Consider the following 25,855-nt stretch of genomic DNA (forward strand, 5'->3'; position numbering starts at 1 on the left):
CTGGTGAGGGCTGAGCCGCGCCAGCTCCGTCGGCATCCCGCATGCCGGCGCCCGGCGGGGCGCAATTTGTGGGTATCGCTTCTCGGCCTTTTGGCTAAGATCAAGTGGATTTTATGCTCTTTTTTATCGCTTTTAAAGGACTGCGTCGGGTTTTTTAGAGGAAGGCACGGTGACCCTAATGCGTGACCAGTAGGTGGCTTGACCGCCGCTGCCACGGGGCGACCCGTGCCTTCCTTTTAGCCTTTTATCCCTGCTTTTATTTTCGTTTTTATTAGGCTGGGGATCCCGCAGTGGCTGGTGGCTTGTCCGCCGCCCTGCTGGGGGAACTGGTGTTTTTATTTCTTAGCTGCTTTTATAGTTTAGTGTTCCTCGGCTCATCCCGGATCGGCGGACGGCGGCCGGACCACGGCGGACGTCGGGACCACGGCGGCAGGAGGACTCTGCTCCAGGGACGACGTCGGTGGACCTTCCCGGATGGCGACGGCCGGCGGTGCTGCGAGGAAGCCCTTCAGCGGGCCGTGGCTGGTAGCAGGCGGTGGCCTGCGTAATACCGCCCGGTTCTGCTGGAGGGCCGAAGGGGAGGTGGGCACCTTCCCTGACCGCCTGGCCTTCATCCGGGAGGTGGCCTTCGGGGAGCTGGGCCTCCGCATGGAGGACATCCTCTGTGTGCAGCGGAATGGACCTCACCAGTTCTTCGAGGTCACCCTGTCCACCGACGAGAGTTACTCCAAGGTCCTGGAGCGGAGCAAGGAGAGGGCTCAGTACCCTCTCCTGGGTCAGTATACCATCGAGCCGCTGTGGTGGCCCGACAAGCGAGTGATAACTGTACATTGTTTTAATCCTCATATCACCGCCGAGGCCGTCCGCCAGTTCCTCAACAAGTATGTGGACCTTCTTCCTGGCCACAAGGATATTCGGGATGAGCTGGGGATCTGGACTGGACGACGCCAGTTCCAGGCCCGCCTGCGCCCGGACGCTAATGGCGCGGGCGGTTTTAGTCATCCCCCAGCCTATTTTAATCTACAGGGCAATAAGGCTTACTTGTTTTATTCCGGACAGCCTCCCTTCTGCCGACAGTGTCACAGCTTCGGACACACTCTGGAGGGATGCGCCAACCTGCGCTGCCGTAACTGCCTGGAGCCGGGGCACATGGCCAGGGACTGCAAGGGCCCCCGTCGCTGCATCCACTGCAACGGTGAGGACCATCTGGCTCGTTCCTGCCCCCAACGGAAAACGTCATACGCCGACGCTCTGTTAGGCAGCAGAGCTGTCGGCAAGGAGAGTGGTGGGGGAGCGCTAGCCCCCACATTAGGGCAGGAACAGCCGGCGGCGGGGGCAGGAGGAGAAGCCCTGGCCGAGGTGGAGGAGGCCCCAGGGACAGTGACAGCGATGCAGGAGGGGTCTCCAGTCCTGGCTCCGGGCGTCAGCAGCAGGAGGAGGAAGAGCGGCGCATCCCCCCGGAGGAGGAAGAAGAGCAGAAGGGAGGTACAACCCGACGCGTCCAGCCCTCCGGCTGCCACTTTGTCAGCAGTGGCGGCCGGGGACCAAGGCCGAGAGAGTCCCCCCTCCCCGACGGTGGGGGCCCCCCATCCGGTGTGGGACTTGGGACAGTCCCCTGCGCCCCCCCAGGAGTACAGTAGTGTGCAGGATAAAGCCAATGAACAGGAGTACCTGGGGGGGCTGGAACTGGGGGGCCTTTTGGGTTTGACTGAGGAGGGGGGGCAGTAATGCGGTATTGTTTTTAATGGCTGGCTTTTATTATTTTATTGTGTTGTTTTTAATTGTATTTTACCTTTTTAACATTTCATGGCCAATTTTAATATTGTCACCTTGAATGTCAGGGGTTTGAGGAACGTTTTAAAGCGCACATCTGTTTTTAATCAGCTGGCATCTTCTCCCTTCAGCATTTGTTTTCTGCAGGAAGTCCACCTCCGGGACCAGCGGGACGAGGCTCTCTTTTCACGACAATGGAAGAGGGGTAGATCCTACTGGAGCGTAGGTGGTGTCCACTCCTCAGGCGTCGGGATCCTTTTTGGCGACCGCGCCTTTGAAGAAGTAAGATCGTTTACCGTTCTTCAAGGTAGGGTTTTGGGAGTGGACGCCACATGGAGGGGACAGCGCCTCCGGGCCATATGTGTCTACGCTCCAGTGGAGGCCTCGTCCCGTATAACTCTCTTTGAAGAGTTGTCCCCGTTTTGTGTCACAGATCGACACTTGATTTTAGGAGGGGACTTTAACATCTCGTTGGAGGGTAGACAGGATGTCAGCTCTGGGCACTTTCGCCATTTTATTCGTTCCTTTAAACTTGTTGATGGTTTTAAGACATGCAACCCCAGCATGCCGGGCTTCACCTGGCATAATAGTCGCGGAGCCAGCAGTCGCATCGACTACATTTTAGCTTCACCCCCCGTTGTTTTTAAAAAGGTGTCCCTCTCCCCACAGTGGCCCACTGACCACTTGGCAGTGGAGGCCACTGTTTCCATAGACGCCCCTGAATATGGGGGCGGCTATTGGAAAATGAACCTGCAGATCCTGGAGGAGAGCGATTTTAGACACCTTTTTTTAGATCACTTCTCCGAGTGGCAGAAGGACAAGCCTACCTTCCCCTCCGTGGCTGAATGGTGGGAGAGTGTGAAGGATAGGATCCGAACCTTCTCCATGCAGTACAGCAAGCAGCGCAGGATGGAGAAGAAATTCTCCATTCTGCAGCTGGAGAGAAGGTTGCGGGATGAATACGCCGCTCACCACAACGGGGGCGCCATCGATCACGAGCGACTGCTTGGCATAAAGGGTGAGCTGAGGCGCCTGCATGAACAGGCTGCCTCGGCCCTAATGCTCCGCGACAAAATGTGCCTGTTGGAAAACAATGAAAAGTGCAACGCCTTTTTTTTCCAGAGAGCCAGGGAAGCCCGGGAGGAGAAGAGCTTTGTCTCTCTCCGTGCCTCAAATAGCAACAAGGTGACTACAACATCAGACATGCTGGAGGTTGCCAAATTGTTTTATTGTGATCTTTTTAAGGTTAGGGACACGGACCCGGTTGTAGGGGAGCGGTTCCTAGACAACATTTTACCTTGCCTTCCCAGTGACATTCGTGACGGCTTAGAAGCCCCCATCACCTTGGCCGAGCTGACCGCAGTGCTTGGCAAGATGAACCGCCGCAAGGTACCGGGCCTTGATGGGCTCCCGGTGGAATTTTATTCCACCTTTTGGGATGTCCTCGGGCCGGAATTACTGCAGGTTGTAGAGGACGTTCAGCGCCGGGGTTTGCTCACTAGGAGCATGAGGTCAGGGGTTCTTTCTTTGTTGCACAAGAAGGGCGATCGTGCCGACCTTGGCAACTGGAGGCCCCTGACCATGCTTTGTGTAGACACAAAGCTCATTGCAAAGACCCTTACAGAACGCCTGAAGAAGGCCATGGCTCATCTGGTTCACAGCGATCAGACGTGTGGAGTACCGGGTCGATCGGCGACGTGGAATCTCCATCTCATCCGCGACGCCATCGCCTGGGTGGAGGACAGGAACCTCCCTCTCCTGCTGGTCAGCTTGGACCAGGAGAAAGCCTTTGACCGGGTAGATCACCGCTTCCTGTTTCAAGTATTGGGTAAGTTTGGCTTTGGACCCAATTATCTGGGGTGGTTACACACTTTGTATAACGAAGTTGGAAGCCATGTTGTTATCAATGGCTTCCTGAGTGACTTGGTGCCCCAGCTGAGTGGAGTGAGGCAGGGATGTCCCCTCTCCCCCCTCCTCTACGCGCTCTATATAGAGCCACTGGCGTGCGCCATTCGCGCCCACCCCGGGGTCGATGGCCTTCTTATCCCAGGAAGCCGGGGGAAATCTGTTAGGCTGACCCAGTACGCGGACGACACCACCCTTTTCGTCTGCTCTGATCAGTCTCTCGGTCATGCCATGAGCCTTGTTCATGCGTTCGGTAGGGCCTCCGGCGCGACGCTCAACCTCAGTAAGTCGGTGGCCAAGTATTTCGGCAGCTGGAAGGCGAGGGAGGACGTCGCAGGGGGTCTCACCCTCTGTGACGGACCTCTCAAAGTGTTGGGGGTCAACTTCCTTTCGGATGGTGCCGCCCGTTTGAACTGGGAGGAGCGGTTGGCGATCGCCAGGCGGAAGATCGGACTGTGGAAGTCCAGGTCCCTGTCCTTCCAAGGTAAGGTCTTAGCCTTAAAAGCGGATATTCTTCCCACCCTGCTCTACCTTGCACATGTGTACCCTTTGCCCCGCTTCATGCGCAGAGGCCTGACGAAGGACGTTTTCAACCTCGTCTGGGGGGGCAGGTATGAGTACGTGCGTAGGGAAGTGATGTATCTCGGAAAGGACAGTGGGGGGAGGGATGTTATTGACTTTCCTCTCAAGCTTGACTGCCTGTTCTTCTCGCAGCTCTGCGCGCGCCTGGCAGCTCCCCTCGAGCACCCCCATCAGCACTTTGTGCGTCTGTGGCTGGCTCTCCCCATGAGACGTCTGGTGGCGTCGTGGACCAACCTCGGCCCCAAGGCTGAGACCCTGCCGGCCCACTACAGCCACGCTGTCAAGTGGAGTAAGTCTTTTCCGGCAGGTGTCAAGACAGAGGCCTTGACCAAGCATAGAGCGCTTTACAGTGCTTTGCTTGGTCATAGGGATACTCGGGCCATGTTGGGCCTGGAGGAAGGCACATGGGCGAGAATCCAGCCTAAGGGTTTGGATCACAGGCTGCAGGACCTGAACTGGCAGTGCCTTCATGGTAAGCTGCCAGTCAGGGACGTCTTACATAGGCATAAGCTGACCAGACACCCCCGCTGCCCCAGGCCCGAGTGCAGCGAGGATGAGACCATCAGGCACGTGTTTTGGGACTGTGGGCATGCACAGAGAGTTTGGGGGTTGGTAGCGGGCCTGTGTGGACGTGTGGACCTGCAGCCCGGTCTGACCTACGACAAGGTGTTGAAGGGGTGGGACCCCAACCTCCATAACCCCTTCGGCCCCTGGATGTGGCTGCTGGTCAGCATTACCAAGCGAGAGCTGTGGAATGCCAGGACCGCGCTCATCCGCAGAGGGGTTCATCTGGAGGCACAAGGGGTATTCCGTAAAATCCGGGCCGACTTGGGTTTCAGGATGGAGACTGACGTCATCCAGCGGGGCTATCACGAGGCCAAGGAGAGGTGGAAGGGCCTCTTTTGGCTTTAGCCCCGTGTTGTTTAGGTGGTGACGCTCCATTCTACAGGGTGGACATGACGCACCTTTCTGGAGCACACAGAAGGTACTTTGGGTTTTAGGTAAGTGTGCTTGGTTTTTGTGCGTGTGTTGTATTTTAAATATTTATTTATTTATTTATTTATTTATTTTTTTAAATAATTGCATGTACAGAACTTATTGTGCACTACTGGTTGATCACTTTTAGCACGTGTTTATTAATATTAACATTATTTATTAACATTTTAACTTGTTTGATGTGCTTTGTGTTTGTGATTAACCGTATTTTATGCCCGAAGTCACAGATTTTATGTGTGTGAGGATGGTATATAACCCTGTTTTAACCCGACCCTTGTGTTTGAAGTTTGAGGTCTGCGGGTCTGTTCCTCTTTTAAGGTTTTAACTTTTTAATGACTTGCATTTGAGGTGACATTTTATTTGTATAAATGGCCATATCAATGTAATTAAAGGTTATTTGTTTGTAATTTTAATTGTTGATTGTATTGTTTATATATAGTTCTGCATATTTTGCTTGTTTAATTCTATTTTAATATATATTATTAATGTTTGGTTGTACAGGCATTGATGTGTATAACTTGGAAAATTTCAACCTTTTACATTGTTGTTATGTTGCTTTATGATGAGTACTGTTTTTGCAGGAAGAGGTTGTTTTAATATTCCGTGTTGACAATGCCATGTTTTAAAAGTGTGGTTTTTATTCAATGTCTTAAATTGCTTGTGTCAATGTGTGTGCAGAACTGTTAAATAAAGTATTGGAAAAAAAAATCTGTTCTTATCAGTTTAATATCTGATACGTCCCCCATGGAGGGGACCACATATTAAACGGATTTTTGGAACAGGGAGCCGGAAGTGGGGCTTGCCCCGTCCGCTCCACGCATCGACCCGGTATTGCAGTGCTTCCGGGAATGGTGCACCTCTACTGCCCCCTGTTGTCGAAAGGCAGAACTGACTGAGGGGCTGGTGAGGGCTGAGCCGCGCCAGCTCCGTCGGCATCCCGCATGCCGGCGCCCGGCGGGGCGCAATTTGTGGGTATCGCTTCTCGGCCTTTTGGCTAAGATCAAGTTTTTAAAAACTTTTGGCGTTTTTCTTAGCCGTTTTACCCGTCGTGTTTTTTAGTTTAGCGGATACCAAGGGGATCCTAATGCGTGCCCAGCAGGTGGCCTGACCGCCGCTGCCACGGGGTGAACCTTGGTATCCTGTTTTAGTGTTTTTCAGCCCTTGTTTGTTTTTATTCACTTTTATTATTTTATTTTTTAGTCTAGTTTTTAGCTCAGCCCGTCTTGGACTACGGCGGAAGGACCTCTGGAACACTGCGCCTTGCTCCACTCCGAGTGGGACGGCTGATGCCGGAGCACCCCAGCTGGAGGACGGCAGCTACGGCTCCCAGGACGGCAGTGACGGCCCCAGCGGCGGCTCCAGTGGCCGGGACGACCCCCTCCTCCGGACCGGGTCCGATGGTAGGTGGCGGTCTGCTTAACACGGCCCGGTTCCGTTGGAGGAACCTGGATGGAGAGGCCCAGTTTCACGACAGGGTCTTCTTCATCCGGGAGGTGGTGTTTGGTGTGCTGGGCTTTAAGCTGGAGGACCTGATCTGCGTCCAGAGGAACCATCCCCAGAGGTTTCTGGATGTTACCTTGGCCTCTGAGGAGGCATACCGGAGGGTGCTGGAGCAGAGCAAGTCCGACCACCTGCTCTTGAATATGTACTCGGTTGAGCCCTTGTGGTTTACGGACAAGCGGGTGGTAACGGTGCATGTGTTCAATCCTTACGTGTCGGCGGAGGCCGTCTGCCATTTCCTCACTAAACACGTTGAGGTTTTACCAGGACACAGAGACGTCCGGGACGAGCTGGGTGTGTGGAATGGGCGCCGCCAGTTTCAGGTGCGACTGCGGCCGGATGGAAAGGGGGGATATCTTCATCCCCCAGCCTACTTTTCCATCGGGCCCAACAGGGGGTACCTGTTCTACACTGGACAGCCTACCTTCTGCCGGTCGTGCCAGGGCCATGGACACAAGGCGGAGGACTGCCCGGACCTTAAGTGCCGTAACTGCCTTGAGCCCGGGCACATGGCTAAGGACTGTAAGGGCCCCCAACGTTGCCGCCACTGTAGCAGCGAGGAGCACCTGGCCCGTGTCTGCCCCCAGCGCTCCTATGCGGGCGTTCTGGCGGGTGGTGGGCAGGTGAGGCGGGTGCCGGACCGGGAGCTGCTCCCTGCCCCAAAGCCAGGGGGGCCTCAGGAGAGGTCAGTGGGGGCCCAGGAAGAAGTGGCCAGGTCCCCAGTGAAGACCCCGTTGGGGGCTGAGGGGCCCCGGGCTCAGGCTGGGCAGTCCCCGCAGGCCCGGGCCGGGGTCACCAAAAGGAAGAAGAAGGGTGACCCCAAGGACAAAACTAAGAAGACGAGGAAGGAAGCAGAGGAGGCAACAGGTACCCCCAAGGAGGCGGCGCCCCCAGCTGAGGCCCCTGTACAGGTCGTATCGCCCCCCGCCCCCAAAACAGAAGATATAAGTTGGAATTTGTCAATGTTGTCCCCAGCCCTTCCCCAGGAGGACATTACCTTTTCGGGCCTGGAGGTTTCACCAAACGACCAGGCCTACCTGGAGGACTCCATGCTGGGGAAAATTCTGGGCATGAGCGGGGAGGGGGAACAGGGGTCTTAATAGCTGGTTTTAGGGTTTATAGTTTTTAAAATTTTTATGGTTTTAATTTCTTATTGTTTTATTCTTTTTTTAATCCCCCCATGGCTGATTTTAAAATTTTTACTGTTAACGTCAGAGGGTTGAGGAACCCAGTCAAAAGGGCCGCGGTCTTTGATGAACTGACATCCTCCCCTTTCAATCTCTGTTTCTTGCAGGAAGTCCACCTCAGGGACCAGCGGGACGTGGCTCTTTTCTCACAAGCGTGGAAGAGGGGTAAGTCCTGCTGGAGCGTTGGTGGTGTCCATTCTTCAGGCGTCGGCATCCTTTTTGGTGACCGGGCCTTTGAGAATGTGAGTACCTTCACTGTAGTGCAGGGAAGGGTTTTGGGAGTGGACGCCACCTGGAGAGGTCAGCACATCCGGGCGATGTGCGTTTACGCTCCAGTGGAGGCCTCGTCCCGCATTGCGCTTTTTGAGGAGCTGGCCCAGTTTTGTGTCACTAATAGACACATAATTTTAGGAGGGGACTTCAATACTTTTTTAGAAGGGAAAGGGGATGTCAGCACTAAACATTTTAGGAATTTGATCCGCAGCCTCAACCTCTCTGATGGTTTTAAAACGTGCAACCCCACAGATCCGGGCCATACCTGGCACAACAGTCGTGGGGCCAGCAGCCGTATTGATTATATTTTAGCTTCGCCCTCTGTTGTTTTTAGGAAGGTTTTGAGGTCTCCACGGTGGTACTCGGACCATACATCGGTCGAGGCCACAGTTTCCATCGACGCCCCTACCTTCGGGAGGGGCTATTGGAAGCTGAACGTGGAGATCTTAGAAGAGAGAGACTTTAGGTCTCTCTTCCTGGATCATTTTACTGCGTGGCGGGGCTGTAAGGCAGCCTACGTCTCCACGGCCGCATGGTGGGAGAGCGTAAAAGAGAGGGTTAGAGCTCTAGCTATCCACTATTGCGGCCAGCGTAAAGCTAAAAGGCTTTACGAAATCCAACGGCTAGAGACCAGGCTGCAGAGGGAGTATGCCCGCCACAACAACGGAGGGGCTTTTAACTTTGAGGAGGTGCAGGCAGCCAAAGCTAAGCTGAGGGGCCTGCACGAGCAATCGGCTGCGGCCTCCTTGTTTTGGGCCAGGGCTTTGGAAAGGGAGGAGAATGAGAAATGTACAGCCTTCTTCTTTAATAAGGTGAAACTGGCCCGTGAGGAAAAGTGTTTCACTGCCCTCCGGGACCAAGGAGGCAACCTGGTCTCCGATTCGGCCCGGATGCTGGAGGTTGCTAAATGTTTTTACGGTGACCTTTTTAAGAAAAGGGAGACCGAACCTGAGCTAGGGGAGCAGTTTTTATCTAAACTCAAACCTAGTCTTCCCAGTGAGGCAAGGGACAGCTTAGATGCCCCCTTCACTCTAGCCGAGCTGACTGAGGTGCTAGGCAAAATGAACCGGCGCAAAGTTCCTGGTCTCGATGGACTCCCCGTGGAATTCTATTCCACGTTTTGGGAAGTCCTCGGGCCGGAGCTGCTAGAAGTGGCTGAGGACGTGCAGCGTCAGGGCATGCTCACCAAGAGCATGCGGTCAGGGGTCTTGTCTTTGTTGTACAAGAAGGGCGATCGTGCCGAACTTGGCAACTGGAGACCCCTGACAATGCTTTGCGTAGATGCAAAGATCATAGCAAAGACCCTAACTGAGCGCCTAAAAAAGGCCATGACCCACCTGGTCCATAGTGACCAGACTTGCGGGGTCCCGGGTCGATCTGCGACTTGGAATTTACATTTAATTCGGGACGCGATCGCCTGGGCTGAGGACAGGAATGTCCCTCTGGCACTCGTTAGCTTGGACCAGGAGAAGGCGTTTGACCGAGTGGACCACTGCTTCCTGTTTGGGGTATTGAGCAGGCTAGGTTTTGGGCCTAAGTTCTTGGGATGGGTTCATGCGCTTTATACTGAGGTTGGTAGCCATGTGTCGATTAATGGTTCCCTCAGTGATTGGGTTCCCCAGTCAAGTGGAGTGAGGCAGGGTTGCCCTCTCTCCCCCCTCCTCTACGCTCTATATATAGAGCCGCTGGCGAGCGCCATCCGTGCCCATCCAGGTATCAACGGCCTGATCCTGCCAGGGAGTGGGGGCCTGACGGTAAAGCTGGCCCAGTACGCAGACGATACCACTCTGTTTGTGTGCTCGGACCATGCGCTCGGTCACGCCCTGGGCTTGGTGCAGGCGTTCGGGAAGGCCTCCGGGGCTGCACTTAACCTTAACAAGTCGGTGGTCAAGTACTTTGGCAGCTGGAAGGCGAGAGAGGACGTCCCGGGGGGGCTCACTCTCTGCGGCGGCCCTCTCAAGGTGTTGGGGGTTAACTTTCTTTCGAAAGGTGCTGCCCGGGTAAACTGGGAAGAGCGTTTGACGATCACCAGGCGGAAGATGGGGATGTGGAAGGCCAGGTCCCTGTCCTTCCTGGGTAAGGTTCTCGCCTTGAAGGTTGATATCCTTCCCACCCTCCTCTACCTCGCCCATGTGTTCCCCATGCCCCGCTTCATGCGGAGAGGCTTAACTAAGGATGTGTTTAACCTTGTTTGGGGCGGCAGGTATGAGTATGTGAGGAGGGAAGTGATGTACCTTGGAAAGGACAGTGGGGGGAGGGATGTTCCTGACTTCCCTCTCAAGCTTGACTGCCTGTTCTTCTCCCAGATCTGTGCACGTCTGGTGGCTCCCCTAGAACACCCCCACCAGTATTTTGTTCACTTGTGGCTGGCCCTGCCCATGAGACGTCTGTTGACGTCGTGGTCCAACGCCGGGCCCAAGGCGGAGACGCTGCCGACCCACTATCACCATGCTATTAAGTGGAGTAAGTCTCTTCCGGCAGGTCTCCCCCCAGGGACCCTCACCAGGCACCGAGCCCTGTATCGGGCTGTGCTGGTGAAGAGGGGAACCCGTGCTGTGCTGGGCCTGGAGAAGGACACCTGGACCAGGATCCAGCCCAAGGGGTTGGATAACCGGCTGCAGGACCTGAACTGGCAGTGTGTGCATGGTAAGCTGCCGGTCAGGGATGTACTGTACAGGCACAAGCTGACCAGACACTCAGGCTGCCCACGTCCCGAGTGCTCAGAGGAGGAGACCCTCAGGCACGCCTTTTGGGACTGTGGGTATGCCAGGGAGGTCTGGAGATCAGTGCAAGGCCTGTGCAGGGAACTAGACCCGCAGTTTGTGTTGTCCTACGATAAGGTGATGATGGGGTGGCCCCAAGGTCCTCAGACTCCCTTCCCGCCCCGGATGTGGCTGCTGATCAGCATGACCAAACGTGAACTTTGGAATGCAAGGTCGGCACTCATCCATAAAGGGGCAGATTTGAGGGCCTGGGGATTATATCGAAAGATTGTGGCGGACTTGGATTTCAGGATGGAGCGGGACATCATCCAGTGGGGCTACCACGAGGCCAAGGAAAGGTGGAAGGGCCTTCTGCGGCCATAGCCCCACTAACATCTTGGTGAGTACGAGCTCCATCCAGGAAGGTCGGTGTGGCACGTGAGTTGTGAACGCACGCACCTTATACTGTGCCTTTCTTGGTGGTGCGTTAATGTTTTTTTTCAGTGTCACACCATAAAGTTCACAAGGATCGGAAACCCTTTGCAATGGGATTTTAAGCCTGGGGGTGATTTTGAAAATAACCACTGACACTCAATGGTTTTTGATTAATATTTGCTTATTTATTGAATGTCTGGTGTGGTTTATGTATTTTATATTTAAATTTTAAACTCTGATATGGGCTGAATTTTAACGGTGTGTTAATGTCTTGTTTGAAATCCTTTTAAGGAGATTATAATTGTAATATTTTATTGATTGAAATAAAAATTGTAATTGAATTTGAAATAGCCGGAATGATGAGTGAAGGTTGGCCGAGTTGATGAAGCGACGGGTATCCAACTCTGACTGGTACGGAAAAAAAAAAAAAAAAAAAAAATCTGTTCTTATCAGTTTAATATCTGATACGTCCCCCATGGAGGGGACCACATATTAAACGGATTTTTGGAACAGGGAGCCGGAAGTGGGGCTTGCCCCGTCCGCTCCACGCATCGACCCGGTATTGCAGTGCTTCCGGGAATGGTGCACCTCTACTGCCCCCTGTTGTCGAAAGGCAGAACTGACTGACTGACTGACTGACTGAGTGAGTGAGTGAGTGAGTGAGTGAGTGACTAATAGACTGAGTGCTGTGAGGGGGGGGGACCCTGTCTGTGCGTGGCCCCCCGTTTCCCGCCGTTTTTCTTTTTTTTTTTATTTTTTTTTTTATTTTTTAAAGGAAGGTGACACACTGTTTGTGTGGTGGACAGCTGCGCTGAGGTAAGGCATGATGTCATCTTTGCCTTTTGAATTTCCCCTCATGTTTGTTAAAATGATTGCTGTCTTTTGAGAGGACAGGAGGACAGGGAGGAGTCGGGGCCCCGAGGACGGCGGCTGCGACGCCCCTGGGCATTCTACTCCGAGCGGGGGCGTCACGCAGGCCCGGCTAACGGCGACGGGCTTGGCGGCGGCCCCATATCGACTCGGGTCTCTCTTCATCCCGTATAAATCTTTCGCCTTTTACTAAAGATTTCCGTGGAGAGGGATAGCGATGAGTTCATGGTATTTTTGGAGGCTCTGCCCAAGCAGAGCTGCACTGCTGCTGTCAAAGGAAGACTGGGCCCGGCTTAGCGGCTGGCGTTAGGTGCCCGGTGGCGCGGCTGTGGTCTCCCTGGATCACGCGTGGACTCGCCGGGCGACACCTGCCAGAGGGGCTGGTGAGGGCTGAGCCGCGCCAGCTCCGTCGGCATCCCGCATGCCGGCGCCCGGCGGGGCGCAATTTGTGGGTATCGCTTCTCGGCCTTTTGGCTAAGATCAAGTGTAGTATCTGTTCTTATCAGTTTAATATCTGATACGTCCCCCATGGAGGGGACCACATATTAAACGGATTTTTGGAACAGGGAGCCGGAAGTGGGGCTTGCCCCGTCCGCTCCACGCATCGACCCGGTATTGCAGTGCTTCCGGGAATGGTGCACCTCTACTGCCCCCTGTTGTCGAAAGGCAGAACTGACTGACTGACTGACTGACTGACTGACTGACTGACTGACTGACTGAGTGCTGTGAGGGGGGGGGCCCTGTCTGTGCGTGGCCCCCGTTTCCCGCCGTTTTTCTTTTTTTTTTTTTTTTTTTTTTTAAAGGAAGGTGACACACTGTTTGTGCGGTGGACAGCTGCGCTGAGGTAAGGCATGATGTCATCTTTGCCTTTTGAATTTCCCCTCATGTTTGTTAAAATGATTGCTGTCTTTTGAGAGGACAGGAGGACAGGGAGGAGTCGGGGCCCCGAGGACGGCGGCTGCGACGCCCCTGGGCATTCTACTCCGAGCGGGGGCGTCACGCAGGCCCGGCTAACGGCGACGGGCTTGGCGGCGGCCCCATATCGACTCGGGTCTCTCTTCATCCCGTATAAATCTTTCGCCTTTTACTAAAGATTTCCGTGCTTCCGGGAATGGTGCACCTCTACTGCCCCCTGTTGTCAAAAGGCAGAACTGACTGACTGACTGACTGACTGACTGACTGACTGAGTGAGTGAGTGAGTGACTAATAGACTGAGTGCTGTGAGGGGGGGGGACCCTGTCTGTGCGTGGCCCCCGTTTCCCGCCGTTTTTCTTTTTTTTTTTCTTTTTTATTTTTTTTTTTAAAGGAAGGTGACACACTGTTTGTGCGGTGGACAGCTGCGCTGAGGTAAGGCATGATGTCATCTTTGCCTTTTGAATTTCCCCTCATGTTTGTTAAAATGATTGCTGTCTTTTGAGAGGACAGGAGGACAGGGAGGAGTCGGGGCCCCGAGGACGGCGGCTGCGACGCCCCTGGGCATTCTACTCCGAGCGGGGGCGTCACGCAGGCCCGGCTAACGGCGACGGGCTTGGCGGCGGCCCCATATCGACTCGGGTCTCTCTTCATCCCGTATAAATCTTTCGCCTTTTACTAAAGATTTCCGTGGAGAGGGATAGCGATGAGTTCATGGTATTTTTGGAGGCTCTGCCCAAGCAGAGCTGCACTGCTGCTGTCAAAGGAAGACTGGGCCCGGCTTAGCGGCTGGCGTTAGGTGCCCGGTGGCGCGGCTGTGGTCTCCCTGGATCACGCGTGGACTCGCCGGGCGACACCTGCCAGAGGGGCTGGTGAGGGCTGAGCCGCGCCAGCTCCGTCGGCATCCCGCATGCCGGCGCCCGGCGGGGCGCAGTTTGTGGGTATCGCTTCTCGGCCTTTTGGCTAAGATCAAGTGTAGTATCTGTTCTTATCAGTTTAATATCTGATACGTCCCCCATGGAGGGGACCACATATTAAACGGATTTTTGGAACAGGGAGCCGGAAGTGGGGCTTGCCCCGTCCGCTCCACGCATCGACCCGGTATTGCAGTGCTTCCGGGAATGGTGCACCTCTACTGCCCCCTGTTGTCGAAAGGCAGAACTGACTGACTGACTGACTGACTGACTGACTGACTGACTGAGTGCTGTGAGGGGGGGGGCCCTGTCTGTGCGTGGCCCCCGTTTCCCGCCGTTTTTCTTTTTTTTTTTTTTTTTTTTTTTAAAGGAAGGTGACACACTGTTTGTGCGGTGGACAGCTGCGCTGAGGTAAGGCATGATGTCATCTTTGCCTTTTGAATTTCCCCTCATGTTTGTTAAAATGATTGCTGTCTTTTGAGAGGACAGGAGGACAGGGAGGAGTCGGGGCCCCGAGGACGGCGGCTGCGACGCCCCTGGGCATTCTACTCCGAGCGGGGGCGTCACGCAGGCCCGGCTAACGGCGACGGGCTTGGCGGCGGCCCCATATCGACTCGGGTCTCTCTTCATCCCGTATAAATCTTTCGCCTTTTACTAAAGATTTCCGTGCTTCCGGGAATGGTGCACCTCTACTGCCCCCTGTTGTCAAAAGGCAGAACTGACTGACTGACTGACTGACTGACTGACTGACTGAGTGAGTGAGTGAGTGACTAATAGACTGAGTGCTGTGAGGGGGGGGGACCCTGTCTGTGCGTGGCCCCCGTTTCCCGCCGTTTTTCTTTTTTTTTTTCTTTTTTATTTTTTTTTTTAAAGGAAGGTGACACACTGTTTGTGCGGTGGACAGCTGCGCTGAGGTAAGGCATGATGTCATCTTTGCCTTTTGAATTTCCCCTCATGTTTGTTAAAATGATTGCTGTCTTTTGAGAGGACAGGAGGACAGGGAGGAGTCGGGGCCCCGAGGACGGCGGCTGCGACGCCCCTGGGCATTCTACTCCGAGCGGGGGCGTCACGCAGGCCCGGCTAACGGCGACGGGCTTGGCGGCGGCCCCATATCGACTCGGGTCTCTCTTCATCCCGTATAAATCTTTCGCCTTTTACTAAAGATTTCCGTGGAGAGGGATAGCGATGAGTTCATGGTATTTTTGGAGGCTCTGCCCAAGCAGAGCTGCACTGCTGCTGTCAAAGGAAGACTGGGCCCGGCTTAGCGGCTGGCGTTAGGTGCCCGGTGGCGCGGCTGTGGTCTCCCTGGATCACGCGTGGACTCGCCGGGCGACACCTGCCAGAGGGGCTGGTGAGGGCTGAGCCGCGCCAGCTCCGTCGGCATCCCGCATGCCGGCGCCCGGCGGGGCGCAATTTGTGGGTATCGCTTCTCGGCCTTTTGGCTAAGATCAAGTGGATTTTACGCTCTTTTTATCGCTTTTAACGGACTGCGTCGGGTTTTTTAGAGGAAGGCACGGTGACCCTAATGCGTGACCAGTAGGTGGCTTGACCGCCGCTGCCACGGGGCGACCCGTGCCTTCCTTTTAGCCTTTTATCCCTGCTTTTATTTTCGTTTTTATTAGGCTGGGGATCCCGCAGTGGCTGGTGGCCTGTCCGCCGCCCTGCCGGGTGAACTGGTGTTTTTATTTTTTTAGTTGCTTTTATAGTTTAGCATTCCTCGGCTCATCCCGGATTGGCGGACGGCGGCCGGACCACGGCGGACGTCGGGACCACGGCGGCAGGAGGACTCTGCTCCAGGAACGACGTCGGTGGACCATCCCGGATGTCGACGGCCGGCGGAGCAGCGAGGAAGCCCTTCAGCGGGCCGTGGCTGGTAGCAGGCGGTGGCCTGCGTAATACCGCCCGGTTCTGCTGGAGGGCCGAAGGGGAGGTAGGCACCTTCCCCGACCGCCTGGCCTTCATCCGGGAGGTGGCCTTCGGGGAGCTGGGCCTGCGCATGGAGGACATCCTGTGTGTGCAGCGGAATGGACCTTTCCAGTTCTTCGAGGTCACCCTGTCCACCGACGAGAGCTACACCAAGGTCCTGGAGCGGAGCAAGGAGAGGGCCCAGCACCCTCTCCTGGGACGATACACCGTCGAGCCGCTGTGGTGGCCCGACAAGCGGGTAATTACGGTACATTGTTTTAACCCGCATGTGTCCGGCGAAGCCGTCCGCCAGTTCTTGAACAAGTATGTGGACCTCCTTCCTGGCCACAAGGACATCCGGGATGAGCTGGGGATCTGGACTGGTCGACGCCAGTTCCAGGCCCGCCTGCGCCCGGACGCTAATGGGGCGGGCGGTTTTAGTCATCCCCCAGCCTATTTTAATCTACAGGGCAATAAGGCTTACTTGTTTTATTCCGGACAGCCTCCCTTCTGCCGACAGTGTCACACCTTTGGACATACTCTGGAGGGATGCGCCAACCTGCGCTGCCGCAACTGCCTGGAGCCGGGGCACATGGCCAGGGACTGCAAGGGCCCCCGTCGCTGCATCCACTGCAACGGTGAGGACCATCTGGCTCGTTCCTGCCCCCAACGGAAAACGTCATACGCCGACGCTCTGTTAGGCAGCAGAGCTGTCGGCAAGGAGAGTGGTGGGGGAGCGCAAGCCCCCACGTCCGGGCAGGAACAGTCGGCGGCGGGGGCAGGAGGAGATGCCCTGGCCGAGGTGGAGGAGGCCCCAGCGACAGCGACTGCAATGCAGGAGGGGTCTCCAGTCCTGGCTCCAGGTGTCAGCAGCAGGAGGAGAAAGAGCGGCGCATCCCCCCGGAGGAGGAAGAAGAGCAGAAGGGAGGCACAACCCGACGCATCCAGCCCTCCGGCTGCCACCTTGCCAGCAGTGGCGGCCGGGGACCAAGGCCGAGAGAGTCCCCCCTCCCCGACATTGGGGGCCCCCCATCTGGTGTGGGACTTGGGACAGTCCCCTGCGCCCCCCCAGGAGTACAGCAGTGTGCAGGACAAAGCAAATGAACAGGAGTACCTGGGGGGGCTGGAACTGGGGGGCCTTTTGGGTTTGACTGAGGAGGGGGGGCAGTAATGCGGTATTGTTTTTAATGGCTGGCTTTTATTATTTTAGTGTGTTGTTTGTAATTGTATTTTACCTTTTTAACATTTCATGGCCAATTTTAATATTGTCACCTTGAATGTCAGGGGTTTGAGGAACGTTTTAAAGCGCACATCTGTTTTTAATCAGCTGGCATCTTCTCCCTTCAGCATTTGTTTTCTGCAGGAAGTCCACCTCCGGGACCAGCGGGACGAGGCTCTCTTTTCACGACAATGGAAGAGGGGTAGATCCTACTGGAGCGTAGGTGGTGTCCACTCCTCAGGCGTCGGGATCCTTTTTGGCGACCGCGCCTTTGAAGAAGTAAGATCGTTTACCGTTCTTCAAGGTAGGGTTTTGGGGGTGGACGCCACATGGAGGGGACAGCGCCTCCGGGCCATATGTGTCTACGCTCCAGTGGAGGCCTCGTCCCGTATAACTCTCTTTGAAGAGTTGTCCCCGTTCTGTGTCACAGATCGACACTTGATTTTAGGAGGGGACTTTAACATCTCGTTGGAGGGTAGACAGGATGTCAGCTCTGGGCACTTTCGCCATTTTATTCGTTCCTTTAAACTTGTTGATGGTTTTAAGATATGCAACCCCAGCATGCCGGGCTTCACCTGGCACAATAGTCGCGGAGCCAGCAGTCGCATCGACTATATTTTAGCCTCACCCCCCGTTGTTTTTAAAAAGGTGTCCCTCTCCCCACAGTGGCCCACTGACCACTTGGCAGTGGAGGCCACTGTTTCCATAGACGCCCCTGAATATGGGGGTGGCTATTGGAAAATGAACCTGCAGATCCTGGAGGAGAGCGATTTTAGACACCTTTTTTTAGATCACTTCTCCGAGTGGCAGAAGGACAAGCCTACCTTCCCCTCCGTGGCCGAATGGTGGGAGAGTGTGAAGGATAGGATCCGAACCTTCTCCATGCAGTACAGCAAGCAGCGCAGGATGGAGAAGAAATTCTCCATTCTGCAGCTGGAGAGAAGGTTGCGGGATGAATACGCCGCTCACAACAACGGGGGCACCATCGACCACGAGCGACTGCTTGACATAAAGGGTGAGCTGAGGCGCCTGCATGAACAGGCTGCCTCGGCCCTAATGCTCCGCGACAAAATGTGCCTGTTGGAAAACAATGAAAAGTGCAACGCCTTTTTTTTCCAGAGAGCCAGGGAAGCCCGGGAGGAGAAGAGCTTTGTCTCTCTCCGTGCCTCAAATAGCAACAAGGTAACTACAACATCAGACATGCTGGAGGTTGCAAAATTGTTTTATTGTGATCTTTTTAAGGTTAGGGACACGGACCCGGTTGCAGGGGAGCGGTTCCTAGACAACATCTCACCTTGTCTTCCCAGTGACATTCGTGACGGCTTAGAAGCCCCCATCACCTTGGCCGAGCTGACCGCAGTGCTTGGCAAGATGAACCGCCGCAAGGTACCGGGCCTTGATGGGCTCCCGGTGGAATTTTATTCCACCTTTTGGGATGTCCTCGGGCCGGAATTACTGCAGGTTGTAGAGGACGTTCAGCGCCGGGGTTTGCTCACTAGGAGCATGAGGTCAGGGGTTCTTTCTCTGTTGCACAAGAAGGGCGATCGTGCCGACCTTGGCAACTGGAGGCCCCTGACCATGCTTTGTGTAGACACAAAGCTCATCGCAAAGACCCTTACCGAACGCCTGAAGAAGGCCATGGCTCATCTGGTACACAGCGATCAGACGTGTGGAGTACCGGGTCGATCGGCGACGTGGAACCTCCATCTCATCCGCGACGCCATCGCCTGGGTGGAGGACAGGAACCTCCCTCTCCTGCTGGTCAGCTTGGACCAGGAGAAAGCCTTTGACCGGGTAGATCACCGCTTCCTGTTTCAAGTATTGGGTAAGTTTGGCTTTGGACCCAATTATCTGGGGTGGTTACACACTTTGTATAACGAAGTTGGAAGCCATGTTGTTATCAATGGCTTCCTGAGTGACTTGGTGCCCCAGCTGAGTGGAGTGAGGCAGGGATGTCCCCTCCCCCCCCCCCTCTACGCGCTCTATATAGAGCCACTGGCGTGCGCCATTCGCACCCACCCCGGGGTCGATGGCCTTCTTATCCCAGGAAGTCGGGGGAAAACTGTTAAACTGACCCAGTACGCAGACGACACCACCCTTTTCGTCTGCTCGGATCAGTCTCTCGGTCATGCCATGAGCCTTGTTCATGCATTCGGTAGGGCCTCCGGCGCGACGCTCAACCTCAGTAAGTCGGTGGCCAAGTATTTCGGCAGCTGGAAGGCGAGGGAGGACGTCGCAGGTGGTCTCACCCTCTGTGACGAACCTCTCAAAGTGTTGGGGGTCAACTTCCTTTCGGATGGTGCCGCCCGTTTGAACTGGGAGGGGCGGTTGGCGATCGCCAGGCGGAAGATCGGACTGTGGAAGTCCAGGTCCCTGTCCTTCCAAGGTAAGGTTTTAGCCTTAAAAGTGGATATTCTTCCCACCCTGCTCTACCTTGCACATGTGTACCCTTTGCCCCGCTTCATGCGCAGAGGCCTGACGAAGGACGTTTTCAACCTCGTCTGGGGGGGCAGGTACGAGTACGTGCGTAGGGAAGTGATGTATCTCGGAAAGGACAGTGGGGGGAGGGATGTTATTGACTTTCCTCTCAAGCTTGACTGCCTGTTCTTCTCGCAGCTCTGCGCGCGCCTGGCAGCTCCCCTCGAGCACCCCCATCAGCACTTTGTGCGTCTGTGGCTGGCTCTCCCCATGAGACGTCTGGTGGCGTCGTGGACCAACCTCGGCCCCAAGGCTGAGACCCTGCCGGCCCACTACAGCCACGCTGTCAAGTGGAGTAAGTCTTTTCCGGCTTTACAGGGCTTTGCTTGGTCATAGGGATACTCGGGCCATGCTGGGCCTGGAGGAAGGCACATGGGCGAGAATCCAGCCTAAGGGTTTGGATCACAGGCTGCAGGACCTGAACTGGCAGTGCCTTCATGGTAAGCTGCCAGTCAGGGACGTCTTACATAGGCATAAGCTGACCAGACACTCCCGCTGCCCCAGGCCCGAGTGCAGTGAGGATGAGACCATCAGGCACGTGTTTTGGGACTGTGGGCATGCACAGAGAGTTTGGGGGTTGGTAGCGGGCCTGTGTGGACGTGTGGACCCGCAGCCCGGTCTGACCTACGACAAGGTGTTGAAGGGGTGGGACCCCAACCTCCATAACCCCTTCGGCCCCTGGATGTGGCTGCTGGTCAGCATTACCAAGCGGGAGCTGTGGAATGCCAGGACCGCGCTCATCCGCAGAGGGGTTCATCTGGAGGCACAAGGGGTGTTCCGTAAAATCCGGGCCGACTTGGGTTTCAGGATGGAGACTGACGTCATCCAGCGGGGCTACCACGAGGCCAAGGAGAGGTGGAAGGGCCTCTTTTGGCTTTAGCTCCGTTTCGTTTAGGTGGTGACGCTCCATTCTACAGGGTGGACATGACGCACCTTTCTGGAGCACACAGAAGGTACTTTGGGTTTTAGGTGAGTGTGCTTTGTTTTTTTGCGCGTGTGTTGTATTTCAAATACTTTTTTAATAATTGCATGTACAGAATTTATTGTGCACTACTGGTTGATCACTTTTAGCACGTATTTATTAATATTAACATTATCTATTAACATTTTAATCTATTTGGTGTGCTTTGTTTCTGTGATTAACCGTATTTTATGCCCGAAGTCTCAGATTTTATGTGTGTGGATGGTGTATAACCCTGTTTTAACCCGACCCTTGTGTTTGAAATTTGTGGTCTGTGGGTCTGTTCCTCTTTTAAGGTTTTAACCTTTTAATGGCTTGCATTTGAGGTGACATTTTATTTGTAGAAATGGCCAGATGAATGTAATTAAAGGGTAAATGTGTGTAATTTTAATTGTTGATTTTATTACTGTTTTGATTATTTTATGGTATATAGTTCTGCATAATTTGTTTGTTTAATACTGTTTTAATATGTCTTATTATTATGATTTTATTGTATTGCCATTGATGTGTATTATGTTAAAAATTTCAACCTTTTACATTGTTGTAATATTTGTTTATGATGTATGCTGGAAAGGTTGTTTTAATATGCATGGATGACGATGCCAATTTTAAAAGTGTAGGCTTGATGTTTATATGTTTTGATCAGGTGGTGTTGATTTAAATGATGTGCAGAACTGTTTAATAAAGTATGGAAAAAAAAAAATCTGTTCTTATCGCTTCTCGGCCTTTTGGCTAAGATCAAGTGCTGCTTTTTGGAGGGATTTTTATTGCCAGGTTTTTTAGTGGAGGCAACAGCGAACCTAAAGCGTGACCAGCAGGTGGCTTGACCGCCGCTGCCACGGGGCTAGCTGTTGTCTCCTTTTAGCGCTTTTTTTATTTTGGGTAGCCCTTGCAAGCCTAACGTGCAGGTTCGGGTGGCTTGACCGCCGTTCCCGCAGGGTGAGCTTGGGGTTTTATTTCCAGCTTTTATTAGTTTAGGCACCCAGCTGGGACACGTCGACTCCCTGCCCGGCTCCCGAGGACTCTCTTGCCCACCATCGCCAGGATGTCCGGGAGCCCACACAGGACCGTCGTAGTCATCCGGCATACAGCAGCCTTCAAGTGGACTCACCAGGAGGAACCGGAGAGTTTCCCGGAGAGACTGACCTTCATCCGGGAGGTGCTCTTCGGCCTCCTGGGACTTACCATGGAAGACATCATCTGTGTGCAGCGCAACCAGTCTTCGGCCTTCTTCTATGTGACTTGCACTACGGAAGAGGGCTACAAGAAGATGTTGGTTGCATGCAGCCGCTTGGAGGAAGAGCTTCGCCGGATGTACTATGACGTGGAGCCACTGTGGAAGCTGGACCGGAGAGTGATCACCGTCCACGTCTTGGACCCCTTTGTTCCAGCTGAAGCGGTGGCTGCCTTCCTGGGCAGGTTTGTCGACGTGGTCCCTGGGCACAGGGACGTGAGAGACCAGCTGGGTGTCTGGACTGGGCGCAGGCAGTTCCGGGTGTGCCTGCGCCCCGACGCTAGCTCCCCTGACGGGTATAGCCACCCACCTGCTCATTTTATGATAGGTCGTTGCAAGGGCTACCTTTTTTACTCCGGGCAACCCTCCTCCTGCCGCTTGTGCCACGGCCTGGGCCACACCGCGGACTCCTGTACCACCATGAAGTGCTGGAGATGCCTGGACGTCGGTCACTTGGCGAAGGACTGCAAGGGCCCCCTCCGGTGTAACCTGTGCAGAGGTGAGGACCATCTGGCTCGGAGCTGCCCTCAGCGCAAACCGTCCTGGGCCGACGCCGTTACCCGGGGCTCGGCTGTGGACGGGGCCCGACAGCAGGCACTGCCGGGCTGCGCTGAGATGCACGGGGGAGCCGAGAGGGGAGCTGGGAACACCGAGGCTCAGCCCTTCGCCAGTGCCGATGGGGAGTCCACGGCCTCCAGTGCTTCTGTGGAGTCCCCAGGTAAGGGTCCATTGGCCGTGGCTGAAAAGCGCGCAACCTCTCCCTCCAGGTTTGTCCAAAGCAGGAGGAGGAAGAAGGCCCGGAGGAACGAGAACACTGCTTTAGGCCGAGAAGCGATTTCCCCTTTTGAGCAGATGGACTTACTAAGTGTTCTGGTCTCCCCACTTGAGAGACGGTCTTATCCAGTGCAGCAGGACATTGCAAATGAATGTTCTTTTTTAGCCACTGTTGAGTCTGGGGGAGACCTTAGTTTTAATGGGGATATGTCTGAGGATGATAATGTTTTACCTTTTTAAAGATTTTAGATTTTCTGCTATATTTATGGATTTAATACTGTTTTAATGGGTGTTGTAATGTTTTGAGTAGTTTCATATTTTAAGATTTGTATGTTATAAGGTGTCTTGTATTATTATGGCAGTAATATGTTTTTGTTAATTATGCTGTTGGATTAAGTTTGTGGGTATAAATGGGTTTTGATATGTGCTATTTTGATTAGTATTGATGTGGGTTTGTTTTAGTTAGTATGTGGAAAATGTTGGGTTTTTATAGTTTTATGTGTTGTTCTTAGATTGTAAGCAGAAATGTTGAATAAAGATGAATTAAAAAAAAAAAAAATCTGTTCTTATCAGTTTAATATCTGATACGTCCCCCATGGAGGGGACCACATATTAAACGGATTTTTGGAACAGGGAGCCGGAAGTGGGGCTTGCCCCGTCCGCTCCACGCATCGACCCGGTATTGCAGTGCTTCCGGGAATGGTGCACCTCTACTGCCCCCTGTTGTCGAAAGGCAGAACTGACTGACTGACTGAGTGAGTGAGTGAGTGAGTGAGTGAGTGAGTGAGTGACTAATAGACTGAGTGCTGTGAGGGGGGGGGACCCTGTCTGTGCGTGGCCCCCCGTTTCCCGCCGTTTTTCTTTTTTTTTTTATTTTTTTTTTTATTTTTTAAAGGAAGGTGACACACTGTTTGTGCGGTGGACAGCTGCGCTGAGGTAAGGCATGATGTCATCTTTGCCTTTTGAATTTCCCCTCATGTTTGTTAAAATGATTGCTGTCTTTTGAGAGGACAGGAGGACAGGGAGGAGTCGGGGCCCCGAGGACGGCGGCTGCGACGCCCCTGGGCATTCTACTCCGAGCGGGGGCGTCACGCAGGCCCGGCTAACGGCGACGGGCTTGGCGGCGGCCCCATATCGACTCGGGTCTCTCTTCATCCCGTATAAATCTTTCGCCTTTTACTAAAGATTTCCGTGGAGAGGGATAGCGATGAGTTCATGGTATTTTTGGAGGCTCTGCCCAAGCAGAGCTGCACTGCTGCTGTCAAAGGAAGACTGGGCCCGGCTTAGCGGCTGGCGTTAGGTGCCCGGTGGCGCGGCTGTGGTCTCCCTGGATCACGCGTGGACTCGCCGGGCGACACCTGCCAGAGGGGCTGGTGAGGGCTGAGCCGCGCCAGCTCCGTCGGCATCCCGCATGCCGGCGCCCGGCGGGGCGCAGTTTGTGGGTATCGCTTCTCGGCCTTTTGGCTAAGATCAAGTTTTTAAAAACTTTTGGCGTTTTTCTTAGCCGTTTTACCCGTCGTGTTTTTTAGTTTAGCGGATACCAAGGGGATCCTAATGCGTGCCCAGCAGGTGGCCTGACCGCCGCTGCCACGGGGTGAACCTTGGTATCCTGTTTTAGTGTTTTTCAGCCCTTGTTTGTTTTTATTCACTTTTATTATTTTATTTTTTAGTCTAGTTTTTAGCTCAGCCCGTCTTGGACTACGGCGGAAGGACCTCTGGAACACTGCGCCTTGCTCCACTCCGAGTGGGACGGCTGATGCCGGAGCACCCCAGCTGGAGGATGGCAGCTACGGCTCCCAGGACGGCAGTGACGGCCCCAGCGGCGGCTCCAGTGGCCGGGACGACCCCCTCCTCCGGACCGGGTCCGATGGTAGGTGGCGGTCTGCTTAACACGGCCCGGTTCCGTTGGAGGAACCTGGATGGAGAGGCCCAGTTTCACGACAGGGTCTTCTTCATCCGGGAGGTGGTGTTTGGTGTGCTGGGCTTTAAGCTGGAGGACCTGATCTGCGTCCAGAGGAACCATCCCCAGAGGTTTCAGGTGCGACTGCGGCCGGATGGAAAGGGGGGATATCTTCATCCCCCAGCCTACTTTTCCATCGGGCCCAACAGGGGGTACCTGTTCTACACTGGACAGCCTACCTTCTGCCGGTCGTGCCAGGGCCATGGACACAAGGCGGAGGACTGCCCGGACCTTAAGTGCCGTAACTGCCTTGAGCCCGGGCACATGGCTAAGGACTGTAAGGGCCCCCAACGTTGCCGCCACTGTAGCAGCGAGGAGCACCTGGCCCGTGTCTGCCCCCAGCGCTCCTATGCGGGCGTTCTGGCGGGTGGTGGGCAGGTGAGGCGGGTGCCGGACCGGGAGCTGCTCCCTGCCCCAAAGCCAGGGGGGCCTCAGGAGAGGTCAGTGGGGGCCCAGGAAGAAGTGGCCAGGTCCCCAGTGAAGACCCCGTTGGGGGCTGAGGGGCCCCGGGCTCAGGCTGGGCAGTCCCCGCAGGCCCGGGCCGGGGTCACCAAAAGGAAGAAGAAGGGTGACCCCAAGGACAAAACTAAGAAGACGAGGAAGGAAGCAGAGGAGGCAACAGGTACCCCCAAGGAGGCGGCGCCCCCAGCTGAGGCCCCTGTACAGGTCGTATCGCCCCCCGCCCCCAAAACAGAAGATATAAGTTGGAATTTGTCAATGTTGTCCCCAGCCCTTCCCCAGGAGGACATTACCTTTTCGGGCCTGGAGGTTTCACCAAACGACCAGGCCTACCTGGAGGACTCCATGCTGGGGAAAATTCTGGGCATGAGCGGGGAGGGGGAACAGGGGTCTTAATAGCTGGTTTTAGGGTTTATAGTTTTTAAAATTTTTATGGTTTTAATTTCTTATTGTTTTATTCTTTTTTTAATCCCCCCATGGCTGATTTTAAAATTTTTACTGTTAACGTCAGAGGGTTGAGGAACCCAGTCAAAAGGGCCGCGGTCTTTGATGAACTGACATCCTCCCCTTTCAATCTCTGTTTCTTGCAGGAAGTCCACCTCAGGGACCAGCGGGACGTGGCTCTTTTCTCACAAGCGTGGAAGAGGGGTAAGTCCTGCTGGAGCGTTGGTGGTGTCTATTCTTCAGGCGTCGGCATCCTTTTTGGTGACCGGGCCTTTGAGAATGTGAGTATCTTCACTGTAGTGCAGGGAAGGGTTTTGGGAGTGGACGCCACCTGGAGAGGTCAGCACATCCGGGCGATGTGCGTTTACGCTC

At 54.6% G+C, this 25,855-nt stretch overlaps 7 non-coding genes and 4 pseudogenes across 7 annotated transcripts; all 11 read left to right on the plus strand.

Moving 5' to 3' along the window:
- Window positions 1-5,909: 5,909 nt before the first annotated feature.
- Window positions 5,910-6,118, plus strand: LOC140579906 (U2 spliceosomal RNA; annotated as a pseudogene).
- Window positions 6,119-11,753: 5,635 nt separating this feature from the next.
- On the plus strand, window positions 11,754-11,946 carry LOC140579969 (U2 spliceosomal RNA). Its single transcript, XR_011983760.1, has one exon. It is a non-coding gene; the product is annotated as a U2 spliceosomal RNA (small nuclear RNA).
- Window positions 11,947-12,368: 422 nt separating this feature from the next.
- LOC140580033 (U5 spliceosomal RNA) lies at window positions 12,369-12,482 on the plus strand. The gene has a single exon (XR_011983812.1). It is a non-coding gene; the product is annotated as a U5 spliceosomal RNA (small nuclear RNA).
- Window positions 12,483-12,677: 195 nt separating this feature from the next.
- LOC140579903 (U2 spliceosomal RNA) lies at window positions 12,678-12,869 on the plus strand. Its single transcript, XR_011983736.1, has one exon. It is a non-coding gene; the product is annotated as a U2 spliceosomal RNA (small nuclear RNA).
- A 414-nt stretch (window positions 12,870-13,283) lies between these two features.
- LOC140580270 (U5 spliceosomal RNA) lies at window positions 13,284-13,325 on the plus strand (annotated as a pseudogene).
- A 444-nt stretch (window positions 13,326-13,769) lies between these two features.
- On the plus strand, window positions 13,770-13,883 carry LOC140580034 (U5 spliceosomal RNA). Its single transcript, XR_011983813.1, has one exon. It is a non-coding gene; the product is annotated as a U5 spliceosomal RNA (small nuclear RNA).
- A 195-nt stretch (window positions 13,884-14,078) lies between these two features.
- On the plus strand, window positions 14,079-14,270 carry LOC140579915 (U2 spliceosomal RNA). Its single transcript, XR_011983741.1, has one exon. It is a non-coding gene; the product is annotated as a U2 spliceosomal RNA (small nuclear RNA).
- A 406-nt stretch (window positions 14,271-14,676) lies between these two features.
- LOC140580271 (U5 spliceosomal RNA) lies at window positions 14,677-14,718 on the plus strand (annotated as a pseudogene).
- Window positions 14,719-15,162: 444 nt separating this feature from the next.
- On the plus strand, window positions 15,163-15,276 carry LOC140580035 (U5 spliceosomal RNA). The gene has a single exon (XR_011983814.1). It is a non-coding gene; the product is annotated as a U5 spliceosomal RNA (small nuclear RNA).
- A 7,833-nt stretch (window positions 15,277-23,109) lies between these two features.
- Window positions 23,110-23,333, plus strand: LOC140579894 (U2 spliceosomal RNA; annotated as a pseudogene).
- Window positions 23,334-23,755: 422 nt separating this feature from the next.
- Window positions 23,756-23,869, plus strand: LOC140580036 (U5 spliceosomal RNA). The gene has a single exon (XR_011983815.1). It is a non-coding gene; the product is annotated as a U5 spliceosomal RNA (small nuclear RNA).
- Window positions 23,870-25,855: the final 1,986 nt, after the last annotated feature.

This window comes from Paramormyrops kingsleyae, chromosome 18 (genome assembly GCF_048594095.1).
Source record: "Paramormyrops kingsleyae isolate MSU_618 chromosome 18, PKINGS_0.4, whole genome shotgun sequence".
In the NCBI taxonomy this organism is placed as follows: Eukaryota; Metazoa; Chordata; class Actinopteri; order Osteoglossiformes; family Mormyridae; genus Paramormyrops; species Paramormyrops kingsleyae.